The following is a 9,663-nucleotide window of genomic DNA, read 5'->3' as shown; positions in this document are numbered from 1 at the left end:
GTAAGTATTTTAAATCACATAAATCTGTGTGAATTAAATCTAGAGGTTTATTAGTTCTTTCAACACGAGGTGATGGCGTTTTCGTGAGCTTAGCCTGTACGCATACTTCACATTTTTGTTTACTTGTTTTGCATTTAGGAATTAGATTTAAATTCATTAATCTTTGTATAGATTTGTAGTTTACATGGCCTAATCTTTCATGCCATATATTAAAAGACTCAACCAAATAAGCAACTGGCTCTTTCTTATTCATTGAAACTTTTGAAGCTACAACTTTCGGAGGGACTGTCATTACATTCAACTTGACAAGTCCACCCTTAACATACCCTCTTCCCAAATACATCCCATTTTTCCTAATCACGAGCTTGTCCGCCTCAAAATTTGTGGCGAATCCATTCTTGCTGAGCAAGGTTCCCGAGACCAGGTTCTTCCTCATGTCAGGCACATGCTTCACATTCGTCAGAGTGACCTCATGTCCAGATGTCATCTTCAAAATCACATTGCCGCGTCCTTCAATCTTGGAGACTGCAGTGTTTCCCATCTTGAGCTTCTCCTCAGTCATGCTTTTCTGATAGGTGCTGAACATCGCCCTATCGGTGCAAATGTGGGTGGTTGCACCAGTGTCATACCACCATTCCTTGGGGTTGTTGCTTTCAACCATGTTGGCTTCAGTCACCACAGCAACGAGATCCTCCTCTGTGAGATTTGCCTGAGCCTTCTCATCCTTGATCTTTTTGCGACACTCAACAGTCTTGTGCCCCACTTTGTGGCAGTAGTGACATTTCCCCCTGAACTTCTCCACATTCGCATTCGCATTGATTTCAATGCCTTTGTTCTTGAAGTTTTTTCCAGAAGCCTTCAGGGCTGCAGCAGTTTTGGAAGGCTTGGCAGGAGAATGGGCGTGTGCCTTTCCTTTGCCTTTGTGCTCAGCCATGTTGACACTGTGCTCCTTAGCAGTGACCTTGTCAGCAATTCGGTTTCTGGATTCCATCTGAAGCCTCATGATGAGCTCCTCGAGCCCCATCTTCTTCTTCTTGTGCTTCAAGTAGTTCTTGAAATCCGCATAGCTTGGAGGAAGCTTTTCAATGAAGCTGAGAGTTGTGAATGTCTCGCAGATGGACATTCCTTCAGCAGCGATTTCATGGCAAATGAGCTGAAGCGCTTCCACCTGATCCATGATGGGTTTTGAATCCACCATTTTGAAGTCGTGGAACTTTGAGACCACATACTTCTGGCAGCCAGCGTCCTCACCTCTGTACTTCTTGTCCAGTGATCTCCATAGCTCTTTCGCCGTGGGGATCTCACAGTAGACACGGTACAATGGGTCAATGAGACGACCCAAAATGTAACCTTTACAGATGAAGTCGGAATGCACCCATATGTCAACAGTTGCAAGACTGTGGACATCATCAATCCCGTACGGAATCAGGGGCTTGTCCTCCTGGATGAACTTGTCCAGTTTCATCGTTGTCAGGAAGAACATCATCTTCTTCTGCCACGTTTTGAAGCCTTTGCCATCAAACTTGTCTGGCATCAGCCCTTGAGTGAACAAGCTAGGTACAGCCGGAGGAGTTTGAACTGCCACCGGACCACTTGCAGTTGCTGATACTGAACCCGTCTGATAAAGACCAGCACCGAATAGGCTACGGCGAGTGGTTTCATCAGCAGCATTTCCCGCAGGGAGGATAGTGCTTGTTGTTGCTGCAGCGGTTGTCACGCCAGTTGCATCAGTTGCTGCAGCGTTGAGTGGAGTCTGAATGACATCTGTGGTGTCAATGGGGGTGTTGTTACCGTTTGTCATTTTTCTGTAGAGAAAACATGAAAAAACGGATTAGTACTCCATTCAACAAAAACATATTATTTTAAAGAAAATAATAGTCTAAAATCGATGTTCATTTTTGGTATTTGAACCAAATCATATCGATATAAGTCTGGAAAAAACGTTTTGCAAACTCGCTTAAAAGCGTTCGCAGAAACCATTTTTATAGACTTAGAATGTTTCACAAACTCGCTTAAGAAAACGGTTACCGAAACGATTCATGTATATAACGTTTGAAGAATGTATCAACGTTTTGAGAAAATGCTAGAAAGCAATCCGCAAAGCGTAATGAAATAAACCAGAAACGTTTCGCGGAAGTGCTCTAAGGCAAATCGCAAACACATTTAGGCATAAACGTTTCGCGGATAAGCGTATAGCAAATCGCAAACATCGTTGTGAGATAAGAACAAAACGTTTCGCGGAAATGCTAGAAAGCAAATCGCAAACACGGTTCCAAAACCCGTTTCTATTAATCGTTTATCAACCCGATTAAAGCTTTAAACATAAAGCGATTTTGAGTTAAGATTGTAGAAGCCGGAAAACCGGACCGATGTAAACGATATAATAAAAGCGAAGTTAAGGAAATAGACGAATATATAAAAACGAATACGAGGACGATAAGAAACTGTATTCGCAAATAGACATGGAGGCGAGATATGATCTCTTTCCTTAACTCAAAATATTCGCTCCGTTAGTGAGACGGGACTGTACGAATATAGAGTCCCAGGATACAACCATGACAGACGAATCACGTCTCACTCGTGATCGCCCTATCGAACTATAAACTCTACGAAACACTCTCGCAATATAGACTTACGCAGAGAGATTTTTTGCTGTTGGATTTCGATCAGGAAAAAAAATTCTCCAATGAAGGAAGAGGAAAGACGATATTTTAAAGAGCCGGAGAAGACCCACTTCCCGCAACAGCTGCTGCACGTGGGCGAGAATCTCGCAGAGATCGAGGGAAGTTGAGTTCCGAAACTTCTTCCTCAAGACTCTTTCTTATCTCGTTTTAAATTTTCGAGAGGATAACATGCATGACGTTTTTTTTAATTTTTTAGACAAACTACTTGTCGTTTTAAATAAAATTGTATGCTGTTTTTTCCCGAAATAACTGGCAAAACGTTGAGCTTAACTTGGTCCAAAAAAAATAGTTCTTATCGGACCAAAGGCCCGACACCCGAGCCCGAGCCGGCCGGACGGCGGCGGCGGCGCGCGCGTGGGGAGCTCTCTCTTCCTCTGAGTTGTTTAACCTCTCATGTCATGAAGACATATATATACTCCTCAAAATCAACTCTCCCAACCAATGTGGGATGTTGTTAACTTCATTTCATTAAAGCCAACAAGGCTTTTTGTAAGAACCCATAGGCCCATTTCATTTTCACATTTTGCCATATATTATTTGAGCCATTAGGCTTAATAATTAGGCCCAACACCTATATGTTTCTTCACGTACGATCTCCCACGAAAATTAAATCTCGCGATGATGGATCTTCAACGCTTAGATGTCGAGCCTATCACCACCAAGATTTTCCCATTCTGGCCCCAGACTTTCGGGATCAAGAAATCGTCGACCACTAGCTCATGGTCTTGCTTCTCACGGCGGCGACTAAGAGAAAGAGGCGGTTAGGGTTTTGATTTGGTTTTGAAATACTAATTTTGATTATTTAGGTTTTGTAATCCCTCTCTTGAATCAGAGCTCAGAGATGTCGTTGGGTTTTTGAAATCTCTCGGAAACTATGAGAAATCTGGTGTGCTGAAAGGAGCTGCAACTGATTCCGGTGATGCGTTTATCTCGGTAGGAAAAATGTCTCATTCTTCGCCTCCATAATCCTCATTTCAAATCAAGGCTTGTCTCATGTTGGATTTTTGTGTGTTTTCTTCTTAGAACTAGATGAATTTCATTTTTGCGATGTTTAGAAAATCAGTCATTTAATTAAGTTGCAGTTACATCTATAACATGTAATTCTCTAAGATTCGTTTTGTATTCAAGAAATCCAAATAAGTTAAGGTTTTTGCCTCTAAGGATGGTGTTTTCTTCTCCACTTCAGGGACTAGTATAGTCCAGTGAGTAATTAAATTCTGTCTAGATTTAAATTGAAAGAAACGTCTGGAACTCACGCCAATGATAACACAGTAAAACCATGATTTGATTTTGTGAAACTCTATTATAAGTTATTGACGGTTTGGTAATGTGATATTACCCTTATGTTATATCCATGTGTACACTTTATATGAGATATATGAGATGTTATGTAAACAATTTATCTATAAGATGCAATGTGAACCACCTTTCGCATACTTTTTTCAAACATGACTATTTTATACACATATGTACACTTATATTATATTGTACAGGTGGTTTTGGCAAGAAAAAGTATTTCTTGAAGCTTTCAACAAAGCAATCCACTTAGAGTAAGATTAACCTGGGCTCTTAATTTGAGGTTCTTAACTTATGATTTGATACTTTTTTTTTACACTTTTTAGCTAAGAGTCGGCTCTTATATCTCTTATTTAATAGACAGTTCTTAGCTTTTCTTAGTTAAGAAATAGTTCTTAGCCGAAGCTAAGAACCCCACCCTAATAGCCCGGGTTAATCACGGCCTTATAATTGTTTCATGTGGAAATAATCATACCGTGTCTTAGACAATTGGGTCCTTTCCAAATAATGTTGCTCAGTTAGGTTACGGCTCAATACAACAATCCACAAAAAATCTAAACCATTATGTCCATGTGTACACCATCTGGCCATGTCCACATGTACAGCGTCTAGCCATGTCTACACCATCTAGCCATGTCCATGTGTACATTGCTACGCTTCCTCAAGAACTATCCGTGTACACTGCTGCGGTTCTTCTACGAACTGTCCATATTTTTAAACTTCATTCTTATTGTCATAACAAGCCGGTTCCCATTCAAATACGCTACCAAATCTTCCCTTATATTTCACACCCTCTTCCAAGCCAATAATCACTAGATCCTGCAATGGGTATCATGCACAACTCATTTCAGTGTGGTTAACCACAGCAGGTGTCCCCTCCAAATTAAATTGTGGTTTTGATACATACATAAACTGGCGGAGACAACGACGACTGAGGAAAAGGAGGAGCTTACTGGGACCAGAAGAAAGAAAAACTTGTGATATTGACCATGGATGAGTATCTCTCGGGTTGAAATTCTGCGAACCGGGTTGTGGTCAGTTCGTCGAAATCTCAAACTAGGCATGGAAAGATGAATGAGATAAAGATTTTGTGGTTGCAGGTTGTCGAAGTCGCCGTAGCCGTCAACTTAAACTTTGGAAGTTGAGATAAGGAAGGTAAAGAGATGATGTAAAGAAAAGAGTATTGAGATAACGGGGGGTGATTGGTTGGGCTATATCAATTGACTTTAGCTTTATTTTCTATCTACAACCATAAAAATTACCAATCGTGTTTTATGTAGTTGTTAAAGCTAAAGCCAAAAAAAAATTAAAAGACTGTGTGAGCCTTATTTTCTAAAGCAAAAACAAATGTTGTACGAATCTATTTTCTTTTTTATTTTTTTTTCTCATTTAATTTAAACAGCTACATTTGTTACAGACTTACATCTACATCAAAACATTCTATAGAATACATTATATAGTAAAATTTCTACAGTTGTAGTCCAACCAATCACTCCCAACGATGTTTTTGTGTGGCTGTGATTATATGAATTAAAATAATTTATGCTTTTTTGAAATTTGAAAACTATTTTAATCTTCTCACGAGAGGAAGAAAAAATAGAAATAGTTATAGACATAATTGTTAGTTGAGGACAACATTGTCATTTTGCCTCTATAAACTACCTCAAGAGCACAAAGTGACTCTCAATGCAATAAAAACTCAAACAGTGACATGCACTGTAAAAAACTCTCTGAGATATTTACAGCCTAGGACATATTTCAAATTTCTTATTACATTCTAGGTCACTTCTTGCTGTTAGCACACTTTTTCACACACTCACCTTTTTCATACACTTAAACGCATGAAAACCTTTTTCATACACTTTAATGCATCAAAATACCAACATGTCCTTTGCTCTTCTCTTTTTTATTCTACTCTTTATTTTTTCTAGTTAAATCATAACTATATACTAATCAATTTAATATAAATTTCTTGTATTGCTTCCCGAAAAAGCATCGTTCTCTTTGTACCTCCACCACCAGATCACCTATCTGTTTTTTCACGTACAATCTCCTACGAAAATTAAATCTCGCGATGATGGATCTTCAAAGCTTAGATGTCGAGCCTATCACCGCCAACATTCTCCCATTCTGGCCCCAGACTTCCAGGATCAAGACATCGACCACTGGCTCATGGTCTCGCTTCTCATGGCGGCGACCAAGAGAAAGAGCTGGTTAGGGTTTTGATTTGGTTTTGAAATACTAATTTTGATTATTTAGGTTTTGTAATCCCTCTCTTGAATCAGAGCTCAAAGATGCCGTTGGGTTTTTGAAATCTCTTGGAAACTATGAGAAATCTGGTGTGCCAAAAGGAGCTGCAACTGATTCCGGTGATGCGTTTATCTCGGTAGGAAAAAACGTCTTATTCTTCGCCTCCATAGTCCTCATTTCAAATCAAGTCTTGTCTCATGTTGGGTTTTTGTGTTTTTCTTCTTAGAACTAGATGAATTTCATTTTCGCAATGTTCTGAAAATCAGTCATTTAATCAAGTTGTTGTTACGTCTATAACATGTAATTCTCTAAGATTCGTTTTGTATTCAAGAAATCCAAAGAAGTTAAGGTTTTTGCCTCTAGAAGATGGTGTTTTCTTCTCCACTTCAGGGACTAGTAGTCCAGTGAGAAATCAAATTCTGTCTAGATTTAAATTGAAAGCAACATCTGGAACTCACGCCAATGATAACACATTACAACCAAGATTTGATTTTGTGAAACTCTGTTCTAATTTGAGTTTGCGTCCATCATTCATTATGAATTGAATGTGAGCACTTTTTTGGCTAGTGTGTCAGCTTTTTTTTAAATACATTGTTAATGTATATAACACTAACCCCATCTCTCCTTTAGGAGAACTTGTACAACATAAGGTTTTTATTTATAACGATGGGTTTGTATATCAAAATGAAAGAGTTAATGATGAAGGATGTCATCTATACACATGGAGAAATCTAACAAAAAAAAACCAATACAATGAAAGATAATTGAAAACCATAACGAATGAATGCTAAACAGTAACACTAGTAGATATACGATAGCTTCACAATAAAGAGCAAGACAACAAAGACTGCTCCCAACCAAGATCCAGCGAAATGTAAAAAAATAGCACTGATAAGCTTGAGTTTGAAGTGTTTTCTTTTTGAGCTCAGAAAGTAGCATGGAAACCTGAGAAGACTTGCATTTATTGTCATAACCAAAGTTGAAATCATCTATATACCAAGAAACAACACTAAGAACCTATCGCTTCCATTTTTATAAGAGTATGAAGCTTTCGAAGTCCACCTTACGACTTCCTAAATTTAAGAAAACAAGACCCAAAATTCCAAACCGTTGGACTTGAGCCGGAAAAATTCACCTCATAACTTGCGAACAACACCATAATTGCAGATCTACGATCACTGCAACGAAGTAGACAAAGATCCAAGGCACGCACTACAAGAAAAGTATGTTACCTCCGACAAAACTTCCCGAGAAACTTTGTCATCGGCAAAATCACTATGAGTTTCTGATAATTTACCGAGAAGTTATGTAATTTGTTGAAAAATTATCGGAAAGTTCCGATATACGGATTTTATGAGAATTTCATCGGAAAAGTATTTTTGGAATTTTCTCGGAAAATTGTATTTACCGACAAAAGCATTGTTTTCTCGGTAACACGTCGCAAAAGTAGATGAAAATTTGTCGGAACCAGTTATTATTTTATTTTTTATTAACTTCTATCAATTTTTATAACTTTACCAATTAATCGGTTATTAAAACTATTTCTAGCCATTCATTTCCATCGTTTATGCTTACCTTTCTTCTCTTCTTCCTTAATTTCTCTTTTCTCCTCAATTTATTCTAATTTTCTCTCTCTTTTCTTTTTCCCCTTCGTCTCGCTCTGTCTCTTTATTTAAATCTTTCTTTCAGATCTGTTTTTTTTTCTGGAAAAGACAACTCTTTTACACGACCATCTTTGGTGACAATCCTCCACTTCCATTAACATCACCGTTTATTCTCGACCATCGCCGCCCTTGCAGTTTCTCTCACAACCACCGTCGTCGTCGCAGTTTCTTTCAGGACCACCGCCGTCGCAGTTTCTTCCACGACTACCGCCGTTGCAGTTTCTTTCAGGACCACCGCCGCCGTTGCAGTTTCTTTCATGACCACCGCCGTTGCAGTTTCTTTCAGGACCACCGCCGTCGCAGTTTCTTCCAGGCCGTCGCCGTTTCTTCCATCACCACCTCAACCATAGATCTTTCCATAGTTTTATAATTTTTATGTTTATTTTTCATTTTTCAGTTGTAAATCTTTAATGATTTCAATATTAATTCATATTATTTCTATTTTATTAATATCTTTTGTTATTTTGCATTTATTTTTTTATTAATTTTTTTAAAAGTCGTCGGAACGGCCTCGCTAATTACCGATAACCATTACCTACAAATTTTTCGAGAATGGGTTTACTCGGTATTTCCCGACAATGTACCGACCTCGTATTGTTTCCGACCGTCAAACTCCGAGGAATTGGCATTTCCCGGAAAACCCTGGTAATGACGTATTCCGACAACGTTCCAATAAATTAGAGTGTCGGTGTTGGGGTCTGTTTCTTGTAGTGACGAGGCTTGCAATGAAAAGGACAGAGGAGACTCGAGAAACCACTCCACATACCGAACAACCACAAAATCTGCCAGAAACACGCAGTCAAGCCCAAAGAAGAAAAAGAGAGATGAGATGCCTTCTCCGGTGACGGCAAGGAACACTGACAACCGGAGAGATGGAAACTGAGATGAAAAGTTGACGGCTGCTAGAGAAAAAATAAAAGATTCTGAGGTAAGGTTTTATGAAAACAAATATGATAATAGCTCGTTGAAAAAAAAATGATAATAACTCATATAATTGAAACCGGCAAGGCAAATATATAATATAATAACATGATATAATTTGTGAAGCAAAAATTTGTGTACATAACATATATGCTCACAAGACACAAGTAATTATTTGCACAAAATAATATACTAATTATTCTCAAAAGATGCAATTTATTGCAGATTTAGGATGCAAAGCTAATCGGACCTTCCATAGTGCTGCATGCAGAGCCGTTGTGGTCGTGTGCTATGAAGAGAGCATGTCCATCGAATATGTCATACATGCAGAACCGTCTGTGATCCGTGTTTTACGAGAAGAGCTGCATCGTGGAAGCGTTGTTCGAGAAGTTGTTAATTATATCGCATATGTTGCATGTAGTTAATCATCATATATAATATATTACATATTATATGATGATGCATTTGAGATTTGACTAGTGTTAAAATAATTTATTTAATTTACAAGAGAATATATTAATTAGACAAATAAAGTAAAATATACAGTTTGAAGACAAAATTGAAATATACAGTTGTGATGTGGAAAACACTTCGATTGTTAGCAAGCGCGAAACAAGATCAGCTTGATATCAATGTATTGTCATCATCCAACCAATCGAATTACACCATTGACTTTTATTGTAATCGTAATTGTCAGATCATATTTCTGTTGGTTACATTATTTTCTCAAGAGCTTGTTTTGGCTCTCTTGATGCAATGTACCATATCAACTGTTACGCTATTGTTTTTGATATACAATATTGAATAAAAAAGCCTTAGATGGAAAAAGAAGAAGACAAAATTCAAAT

Source organism: Brassica napus, chromosome C2 (genome assembly GCF_020379485.1).
Source record: "Brassica napus cultivar Da-Ae chromosome C2, Da-Ae, whole genome shotgun sequence".
In the NCBI taxonomy this organism is placed as follows: Eukaryota; Viridiplantae; Streptophyta; class Magnoliopsida; order Brassicales; family Brassicaceae; genus Brassica; species Brassica napus.
This window is presented reverse-complemented; position numbering follows the sequence as displayed.